Genomic DNA, 11810 nt, shown 5'->3' on the forward strand with positions numbered 1-11810 from the left:
CTACAGGTCACAGCATTCTATTGAGCAAAGATTCTAGCTTAGAATAAGCTAGTTAAGATAAGGAAAGCATCACACCAGCATTAACTAAAATAAATAAATAAATACATAAAACTATCCAGACAAATCAAGTCTGCTTCTTAGGAAGTGTCATTAACCATATATATGGTTATATAACCATATAACTCGGGGTAGAGTAGAGTTCAGTGGCTGGACCTCTTCAAGCATCCAGATGTGCTCACTTGTTGTTTGGTCATTTCTGTGTGCCTCCACCTACTATATGGAGACCTTCCAAAGGACAAGAGCTCTGCTAGGGCTGTTCTGGACACTCACAGAAGTAGAATTATGGGTTTCTGGAGAACATTACAACCAGACAGACTTGACAGCAGCTGGGTGAGATACACTGGATATCATAGCTACAATTCTGCTTAAATCATGCTTTTATTGTTGATGTGCTGTGTAGGATTTAGCATGGGTTCTTGATATACTAAGTCCACATCTGATCTGGCTAAATGTCATCACCTTGGTAGAGATGGGCAAAAGAAGCTGCAATATTTTTGCTGCAAAGTAGGAGAAAAAATGTTTGTCAGCATATTTTTTTAAAAAACAGAATCTGCAGCTACTATGAATTAAATTAAAATTTACTGTTCTCTACTAAGAGGAATTGTTATTACAGTAACAGCTGAACTACTGTTCATAGGTTTTAAATGTCCAACACTTTGCAATCAAATCTGGTGTTTAAAATCTACAAGCATGATATTGCAGTTTTTGTGTTTTCCAGTGAGAAGGTAGGAGATGGATGAGGAGGTACGGATTCAAGTCTCCATGGACGTATGTCCACTGAAGAATGAGCAGAGCAGCTCAGCAGAAGGAACCATCCAGAGACTAAGTATGGAAATTGTCAGACCTGTTCGCCATCTATTTCTGAAGCTCTATGGGAATATCTGGTGACAGCCATTTAGCCTGACACATCACTCTCCATCTTTTCCTGCCAGTACAGGCAGTCAAATCACAGTGGAAAGTTTATAAATGTAGGAGTTAAAAATACCTCTAGCTTAAGGGTTTGATCAGTGCAAGACTGAGATGTGTGCTTTATCTGAGTGTTGAGATGCAATACCTGTACCACACCAAAGCAATACAAGTTCTAGCTGTTTCACCTACTAGGGCATCCTTCCATAATGTACTTTCACCCTTCACATATTCCATGTTTGCCAACTACTTAGGCTTTTCCAAACTTACCTAGAAGTCAGTTACAGGCTATAGAATGTCTTCTGCACCACAAAGATTAATTAGAAAAAGTGGTGTCCAGAGGAATATATGCATGCTTATTTTGTATTATATTTCTCTCTAAAATAATTCAGTTTTTTTGTTGTTGTCGTTCTTTTTTTTTTTTTTTTTAAGGATATGGAAACCAGCCTAACATACTTGCAAGTCTCCTGTCCTATGGCATTCATCTCCAGACTGCTTCCACATATTTTATGTGGAATTATATTTTATGAAAGTTATAACCACATTTTTATTCAAGTGCCTATTTTTCTGATGTTCCTACCTTCAAAAAGTAAAATAGATGCCCCTGGAAGTGTTCAAGACCAGATTGGATGGGTCTCTGAGCAACATGATCTACTGGGAGGTGTCCCTGCCCATGGCAGGAACAGTAGAACTAAGTGGTCTTCAAGGTCCTTTCCAACCCAAACCATTCCATGATTCTGTGATTCTGCCCATCCTATGTCAAAAGGAACTGTAGAAGATGAGTTATTAATATTGAGTCTAGCTCCTAGAAACCTGAACTGTTGCTTATATATATATCCTACCTTCCATATACTGCAACACTAAATTGTGTTTACCCATTGGCTGAGGAGAGATATGGGCTGGAGAACTTGGAGTAAAATTTTCTTTTTGTCCTAGATCATGTTCCAGCCTTCTTCTTCTCAAGCTAACCATTGGCAAGGTGGATTAACACATTACTGAAAGCTTTTTGGCAAAAGTATGTTTTCTTGATTTCTGCAGTGTTACCAACCTGCACCTCCAAGGGAAAAAGAATGGAAAGCTTGAAAGAAATTAATAAAGAAGATATCTTTCAGGTGACATGGCTACAAGATTCTTATCGAATACTATAGCTGTAGCAAAGTGCCAAAGGCACTCTATTCAGAATTACAGGACAGTCTGCTGTGAAGGCTTGCAGAAAGATATGTCCTTCAGTTACTTAAAGGATAGTATCTTCAAACCACTACATTCCTGAAACATAAAAAGAAAGATGGAGTTTTGGGCCATGGTCCAACAGGTTTCAAAGCCTTTATTGCCTTCTACTCTTCTAAGGAAGGGTGAGTTCAGACTATGGATATCTAAATCTGAGCACTAGATATAGGTATCAGAGTGTCTACATACCTTCTCTAATCCATGTTAATTCTGGCTAGAGAGCCCAATGAAATATTCAGTTCTCCATCAGGTGAGCCTACGTTTGATCAGTTAAATAACTCACCTGCTGTCCCAGGCAGCATTGGTGCATCACACACAGCTGTGTCAGTAACATCATTGTATCCTCAGAATACCCCAGTTCTCCCTTCCCCTTTAATAGTTTTGGGTCAAAGAAACTTATTTAACTCTGTGGGATTATTTCCCATTAAACCACTTTACACTGATTTGTACAATCTGCTTATTCTAATAAGTGTAATTTATCCAAAACTGCTGATTGGTGTAATGGTAAAAAGCCATGGAATTCCTAGTATTGTCATAGATTGCACAACAATGGTAATAAACCCTAAGCACCAATTACTACCCCACCAAAATAAATAAATAAATAAATAAATAAATAAGAACAGAATATTATTTTAATGATAATGAAGAAATCAGTTTGGAATCAACTACCATGTTTCAATCAGTCTGCAAAACAATATAGCATTAAATAATGAGTACATTATTTCGGATTGACTGAATGAAGGTTGATATCTGCTCAATTATTAGATTGACAGGCATGTTTTCATAAATAGCAGCATGAATTTGCAAAGGGCCCTAGCTTGTGTGGAAAGAATAGTAATATCCTATTTTGTAGCCAGAAGTTGTGTAGATAAGGAAAGAAATTCCTTCTATACTGGCTTTCAATTTTACACTGAGGAGACCTAGAAACATCCATCTCTTCTTGACAAGTGATAGTAGACTGAACAGGAAACAAAAAAAAATCAAAAATCTGTAAGCACATTTTCATCGCACTGAAAGTCACAAAACTCCCTCTGCTAGACTTGAACCATAGCTAAAAGCAATAGTCTTCATTTGAAAATGCTCACTCCCCACCAAAACTTTTCACTGTAGAAAGCAATAGTTGAATGTCCCAGGCACTTACTTTCAACTCCTATGGAGATCTCAGATAACCAGGAACAACATATGCACTGATTTCATAGGAAATATTCTAATTGTTCCCAGAAGAGTAGGAAGATGATGTCACTGACTTATGAACTATTATCTTTACATTGAACAGGAGTACATTTATACTTAGATAAAATAAGGGCTGCATGGCAGATTACCAAATTGTATCTCCTGCCGTGTCCTGTGCACATTCTCATCCAGTTCTCCCCATCACCAACACCTCCTCCAACATTCATTAGATCTTGTAGCATGTTTGTCACTTGTCTGTTCACTCAATCCCAGCAGGAGAAATATTTGCAGTTGAGTGTCTTCTATAATAATCCAGTTGGTATTTAGAGTCAGCAGACCAGTTTTTGCCTTTGCTGCAGAGAGTTCAGTTGTGTGCGGGTGGAATTCGTTTTATCCAAATATAGTCCACAGAAAGAAATAAGCACTGCTGGCTAAAATTTGTCTACACTATTTTAGGCATTGACCTCAGAATTAGAAGATTTCTGCTATCAAGCACCTATTTCTCTTTGCTGACAGTACAGTGAGCCTGTGGTGATTCACTCAGTTGTAGAGTCTACATCTGGTCTGATGAATCCTGACTGGAGTCTCTTGAAGATAAGGGCAAGACCTTGAACTGGAGGCAACCTTTTATCAAAAGCTAACATAAAAAGCAAGTGTGCATAGCAGCCCTCACTGCTGAGGAGGTAAACTACATTGGAAGTGAGGTTCTTGCCTGCTATTTGTGGATTTTAAGACATACACAATACAAAATGCTCCATGATTTGGTAATATCTGAGTTTATTCCTGTTACACTTCATCTTGTTCTGATGTATATTACTGTCCAAGTTGGTGTTACACATCAATATGTGGAAATCTTGATGTTTCAGTTATTAAAAAGGACTTGCTTAAATTTGGTAGCTTCTGATAAATACAAAATTCATTAATTTAAAATGCAACAGCTATTCCTCAATGACAGCTTATGCAGACAAGAGGTAGATGGCAGAGCTTTGAACTTCAGCAATGTGGTAGACTGACACCTTACCTGCCTGATATATATATCTGATTGGAACATCTTTCAAAATCTCACTTGTAATGACCTAAATATATATTCCTATATGAATCTTTTTTTTTGGCTGTTGGAGAACAAACAACTACACATTTCAGAATATTTATCAAACTGTTATTTTAAAATGTATTAGTGCACAAATCCCAATGTAGCGCTGTTTTTTAAATTAAAAAAAAAAGACATCCATGACAAGAATGTTTTTCATATCTGCCATTTTTTTTCCAAATGCTTTTGTGTACTCCAGTTGTAGTCCAGTGAATCAGATATCACACTTCCTCTACAACAAAACTAGAGTCCAAGAAATGACATAAAGGGAAAGTTACCTGCAATGTTTTCAGCATCCATCAAGGCTGTCACTAGTGCCAGCAATCAGAGTTCAATGTAGACAGGACATTCAAAAGTAAGTTTCTTCCACAGATAATTAAAAGTCTATCTCATCAACCCAACAACAGATCTGAAACCCAGGAAAAATCTTGACAGCAAAAAATCTTTAGGACTAATCCCCAAATCCAAACAATAATAAAAAGTGTAGCACTTCTAAGAGGATAAAAAAATGCATGAGCTCTCTATAGTTTGTTGAATAGGGATGAGTATATTCCCTGAATGAGAGGATACACAATCTGCATCTAACTACTTGGACATGCAAAAATGGGAAGAAGCAGCCATGGAATATAGAGTAAAACCATAATCTTTTATTTGTTTAAATCCATATAGTGTTTTGTACATGTATTTAGCAGGCGAAGTGCCATCATTGCATCTCCAGGGTGCTTGTAAGCCACCCACTCATTTTCTTGCTCTGTCGTGTGTTTCTCTAGTGGAAGACTTCCCTGTTGTTTTTTGACATACATAATCATTTTTAAATGACTTTTTCTGTGATTTTGCTTCCCTTTATTCCATGCTTTGCTGGCAGTCCCCATGTTCCTATTTACTTTATGTTTCGGGAAAAGAGAGAGAAGAGAGAAAGGAGAAGAGAGGAGAAAGAAAAAGGAAGAAGAAAGAACAAGGAAGAAAGAAGAAACATAGGAAAAAGGAAAAGGAAAAAATAAAAAGGAAAAATAGGAAGGGGAAGGGGAAGGGGAAGGAGAAGGGGAAGGGGAAGGGGAAGGGGAAGGGGAAGGGGAAGGGGGAAAGGGGAAAGGGGAAAGGGGAAAGGGATTAAAAAAAAAAAGATGATTAAGATCTGAATCTAGCTGTATTTTTCTCTGTTACATGAAAAAAAAAAAAGAAGATTCTATACACGACTAGATTGCATTCTAAGGTATAGAGTTGGATACCGATGTCTCAATATTTTCCCTTAGAAAATTGAATTCAGTGAATTCAGCACAACGTAATATTGCATTTTCAGTCACTTTCAGTCATCCTTCTTACTTTCTCTTAGCTGTAAAGAGAAAATGCTTCTGTTCAGCTGAGTCTAAATACAAGACAAATGTATCTATTTCATTTGCTTTACAGATGAATAGGTAAATTACTCTGAATGCCTATGTCCTAATTCAGATTCTTTTTTAATAGTACTTGCCAAGAAGCAATATATTTTAAAGAAGCTTTTACCTACAAGCTAAGCCTCACTTGACAAAAGCAGAAAACAACTATGAACATTCTTCAGGAGCTAAGTTGCAAGTCTCCAGCTGTCAGAAACTGACCTATCTGTGAACACCAGTTGAGCCTCAGTAACCTCGCACTGCACAATGCTGCAGAGCAGAGCACTCAGCCAGCCATCTCCAGCACCAGCGGCCACAACCCTGTCAGCAAAGCATTCTTCCAGGGCAACTGTCCTGTCAAAAAACAGTATTAATTAGTATGAAGTAATGTGCAATGTTAGTATGATGCAGCACGATGCAATTGTAACACAATTTTACTGCTTCCAGGACTCTATTATCTCTGTACGCTGGTTTACTTCAAATACATTTGGATATCAGATTGATTAACACATACATATTCTTTGGGGTTTAAAAACCACAACCAGATAAACAGCAGGTGCACAAACAAATCCAACTCTGAAACTTTTGCCACTTGTTTGTGGTACTTGGTTCTGCTTCCCTGCCAACAGCAGAGTTAGCTAGCTCCTCTCTTCTGGGTGTGCATTTCAGCTGCTATCAGGTAAGAGCTGTGTCATTCCCACAGGACACCCAGAGCAATTCAGTTTGCATGCCAGCCTTCTTCTTTCCTGGGCAAAATCAATGCAAGCAATAATATGTTTCATTAATAAAGTTAATGCCCAGAGACCTCATTCAAGATCAAATCATTAGAAATTATATTGATTTCTTTCTGGAAGAGATCAAACATGAAGAAGAGCTTCCAAATCCTGCTCTGTAACATGTTTTTCTGCCATATTCAAGGGGCTAATACAAATAAAATTTTTTACTGTACTGTCTGTGTCAAAAGGTGACAGGCTTGTCCAATGAAAGACAGGAGCAGGACTCATAGCAGAGTGCAATAATTTCAAGTTCAAGTTGGCCCTGTGAGCAGGGATTGCACTAGATGACCTCCAGAGGTTATTTGTAACCTGGATTATTCCATGTTTCTATAAACTGTACTTCCTGGATTAATCTGACCAAGTGAAACTCACTCTGATATGTATGGGAAGCTGAGTGATCATCTAAGGCAGTTCATAAGTATTTTATTTGAGAGTTATAGCTGATATGAAAACAGAAATGTTGGAAAGAGTATGTGGCATATCCTTTTTTCTTTAAAAAGAGTTGGAGTGGAAAGGCAGTAGTGTCATAACTGTAGCCAGGCTTGGTTTCTTAAGTGCTTCCTGTAAAGGTAAAAAGTCCCTGACTCTGCTGGACAGCATTGAGGCAAAAAAGAGGTATTCTGCCGTCTAACAGTAACTTTTGAAGTAGCTTGAATACCCTATTGGGTTACTTATACCATGTTTACAAAATGCCTGCCCTAGCTGAAATCGTTGTAAACTATATACAATTACTCGAAAAATCTCATGTCAAAAATCACTATCAAGCTGGGAGAAAGTCCTGTGGCTTTCTGAAAAAAAATAAAATAAAATAATAATGATAATAAATAAATATATAAATAAAATCCAGCTTGCTTCTGGCATTTCTCTGATTTCTATTACTGACTCATACAAGAGTGGGGAGTGTTCTTTACGAAATTTGTATACGATCTGAAGTTTAATGTGAGTTGCAAGCTCTCTGTAGAATTAAAAAGAAAGAAATACCTGCATAAACTGGAGTAGCAGTCTGAAATAAATAGGATACAACTCAACAAGGACAGGTGAAAAGGCAGGAATAATAAGCTACACAAGTGGAAGATGGGGAAACACTGGATTAATATAGGTTTTGGAGAAAAAGACCAAGCCTACAAATTGACTGAATATGCAGTGTCACACAGATGCAAGGTATCTATCTATCTCCTTCTGGCATGGAGGAGCAGGTGGGTTTTATGTAAAATGTGAAGTAATCCTCACTTTCCTTCCAACTATGGCAAGGCCTCAGTGGGGATCCTGCCTGTAGTCTGGAATACCACAATTATAGAAAGATGGGAGCAATCGTCATGTCAACAAGAGAGCAGCAAGGATAATCAGAGTCCAAGGAAACGTCATGTTGGGAGCAGTTGAAAGAAATGCAGTTGAATTTAAAGAAGACTGAGAGGAAATGTAACAATCTCAGGATACATAAAAGGCTGCTGCAATTACTTTGAGAGCATTTCCTTGTGAAGGATGTATATTCCAGGATTCTATAGCACTGTGCTTCTGGTAAGCAAAGCAAGTATTCACCTAATATATGCCTAAATTTAGGCCCCAGGCGGATCTATTCTCCCCAACATAAATGTCTAACCTGTCAGTACAGCATCGTTCCTCATTATGGTCCATATCAGAAGGTGACCTACAGGCTGTTGCAAAATGCCATCCTACATATTCACAGGTGCAAGCAAGTAAGAAAACAGGGTGGTGGAAAGCAAAAGTTTTCAACGAATGGGGAGTGCTACATGTGAAAAACATCTTTGCCCTATAGTGTAGCCCACAGATTGTAACTAGAAGGGGTCTTATCTTCTTTAAACTTTTGAAGGCTGATTATGTGACTATGTGGTTGTCTTTGCAGGTCTCCAATCCATTTCAGTTATGTATTTATTAAACTATATCCAATGAAAACTGAGAAGGAAAAGGAGGAAAAAGAGATACATCATGAGAATTCACCTAACATATGATTTCCCAGTCTTTTTCTGGTAGAGAAGCTCCAGAATGAATGCTTTCCCTCAACCTACATCTGGTCATCTGCACAGCCCTCTCAACTCCATTAGCTTTAACAGGCTTTCAAACAGCTAGTTCATTTAGAGATGTCCACTCCACACGCCAGTGATGTAGCTCAATGCTTGAATCCTACTGCAAGTGATTTTACTTTCTGCAAGAACATTCACCTATCCATCTGTTCTTGGCCTTTTCTTGTTCTTACCTTACTGTTTTTTTTTTTTTTTTTTTTTTTCTCCTGCACCTTTGGCTTCTCTTCTCCTTTCATGAAGACAAGCTTTCACATGAGTAGCTAAAAAACCTCCTTGCTCCTAGCTTGTGCTGTGTGATTCCCTGGAGTAGATACCCTCACTAAATTCCAGAAAGGAACTAAATTTCTTTGAAAAGGTCTTAAATAAATGAACACAATTGAAAATAGACTTCCTTTGCTGAAGGACTTGTTTATGTGTATTTTTAATGGCACATTTTCCAGCACTGGAAATGAAGGACAGCATGCCTGACAGCTGCATCCCTGTCCCTTTCCACTGCCATGGAGAGGGAACATCTTGTAACAATTACATAGTAGAGTCCTGTCCCCATCCTGAGTTGTCTGCACTCTGCTAAGACAAGTCCTGCCTTGACATTCAATTCATTTTTGCAACTGAGTAGCATTTGTTTGCACTTCCTCTCGCCTAAGTATTAGAAAGAATAGCTTTGCCTCCCCCTCCTTTGTAAAGAAACCACTTGTGGTTTTGTAGATGCTCTAAGCTTCTGGGGAAGAGAATAACATATCTCATCAAAACAAAGAACAACCTGGTCACTGACTGAGGCATTTAAATTCCATGTGTTGTGAGAGGGAACAAAGCATAAGAAGAAAAGAAAGTGCTCTTGCATTCAGCATGCATTTTTCTGCAAACACTCCTCATAACCCTGGGCTTGAAAGGCAGCCGAGTAGCAGCGCTGTTTGCAGCTGAGAAGCAGCAGTGTTTATTTCCACAGGCAAAAGCTCTTGCTGTAGCTGAGGTCGCTTTTTAACTTTTGCTAAAGCATTGTCAGGAGGTGTGAAGACATTAATGGAAGGATCAAACAATGTGCAGAATGGTAAATATTGGTGTTCCGGCTGATAAACAGACAAACTGAAAAGGCCTAACTACATCTTTGCATTTCTTGGAAAGTGAACCCAAGAGCTGAACCCACTCAGAGAGACATTCCCCTGAAATGTCTGTATGCAGGCAGTTTGTTTCCTTACCAGCTCATTACTAATCGTAATGAAAGCTGATTATATTGCAGGCTGTAAGGGATACACTGACACAAAACTACAGACATATACAAAGTTCAGTATTTTTCATCTGTTTATTAGATCACTTCCCACAAAACCCACGTGCAAAAAGGCTCTTGTCTGGAAAACTTTCAGACTAAAGTTGGAGTCTGTCCATGCAGAGGCCCGATACAAGAAAGCACACACACACAAAAAAAAATATCTTGTAGAATGACCTTAAAGAACCTTGCATCTGTACCCAGAAAATCCATGGAAAAATATTGTTACAACTATCTGAGGGGAAAGGACTAGCATATTTGATAATAACATTGTGGAAGGAGGGAAGGTTCTGAAAGGACGGTTAGCAATCATTGACTGGACTCTTTCTTTCCCTATAGGAATGTGCCAATTCAGTAATTTGCATATTTATCAGGGACACGTGGGTTTAATTTAACCTTTCAAGGGAAATTTGTCTGCCCTTCCACCTCCCTGCCCATGCTGCCCATAGTAGTGCTTAGAAATGTATTTCATAGGGCTGACAGACTCCTTGCTGTGCAGCCAGATGCCTAACTAGCCTAGAAGTCTGAGCTTGGCTGGTGTTTGCTGAAATTTCAGTTTCCATAAGTTTGCCTTGTTTTTGAGCTCAGGATCACTGAGGGACCCTCCTCATTTTGCTTCCAAAGTTGGAGAATGTGCTTGAAACGTGAAGAGCTCCAGTCTTCCCCCCTATAGACCTTCAAAAATGAATGTTCTGGTGCAGACCAAAACCATATTTTTTAACAGCAGCAGAATAGCCAAGTAGGGGATTCTAGGTTGAGACTTGTCCATCTTCTCAGAGCTGTTACAAATCAACAGGCAGCTGTGGACAAGTACTTACCAGAACAGTATGCTTCACAAGGTAGCAGAATCTCTCCACGGGAGATTTTTTTAAGAACAAGGCAGACCAGCACTTGTCAGTTATATCCTGGGTAGATCTGAGCTTGCTGCAAGGCAGGCCATGGACTGCCTGACCCCTGCAAGCTTTTCTGAGCCCATTTTGCTTTTATTCCAGGTCACTGGATAATGCAGCATCTTGTTCTGTTTCAGACTTCTGGACCATAGTTTACATCCTCTACATTTGAAGCTCTTGAGATCCAAGCGGTTTTTAAATGCATTGCCAAAGGAAACCTTCAGGAAAGGGTTGACAGGTTGAGTGAAGAGTTTACAGAGGAAAAGCTCTACAACTCTTCAGCAAATTCTTGCATTAGCAGTGGGCACACCCCTTGTTCTCTACAGCAGTGAAAGAAATCTACTCTGCACACCAGGAACCTACAAATAAGAAAAATGCAAGCAATTTAAATGGGAAGGTGAGGATGAGAAGGAAGATAGGCTGCAGGGTCAGCTGTCTCAAAAAGTGTATAAACACATGCCCTACCAGCTATTAATAAGAGTAGGTCTGAGGAGGCTAAAGTATTTATATCTTTCACCCCAAGATATTCATGAGAAACACATTTTGGTGCTGTGTACTTTTTCAATTTCATACCGTTTAAACAAACATATGCATTCTTTTGAGGGTGTAGCCTGCAGCTTGCTTACGCTGAAGTCAGTAGTCTCAGAATTGATCAAACTGGGAAGATGTCAGAGATACTTCCTACATGACTAACACAGCCCCTTAGAACAGCTGCCCATAGTCAGCATCATTTTAGCCCCCTTTTTCAGGAATCCTTCAAATGTGAGTAGATAACAGGACACAGCCTGGACAAAGTCATCTAGCAGCCCATGATCTGCCACCTTTCATATCTGCCGCCTCTTTCATGCACTAACTGGAAGTGGTCAGAAGTAAGAGACCTCAACCCAAGCCAGATGGGCATTTAGGTGATGTGCGAATGTGTGGGTTCCTATGTTTGTGTCTGCCTGGGAAATACTTATAGTTTTGTCACGGAAAAGGCCCAGTAAACACAGTGGAGAAGTAGGAACCT

The sequence above is a fragment of the Anser cygnoides genome, chromosome 4 (genome assembly GCF_040182565.1).
Source record: "Anser cygnoides isolate HZ-2024a breed goose chromosome 4, Taihu_goose_T2T_genome, whole genome shotgun sequence".
Lineage (NCBI taxonomy): Eukaryota > Metazoa > Chordata > Aves > Anseriformes > Anatidae > Anser > Anser cygnoides.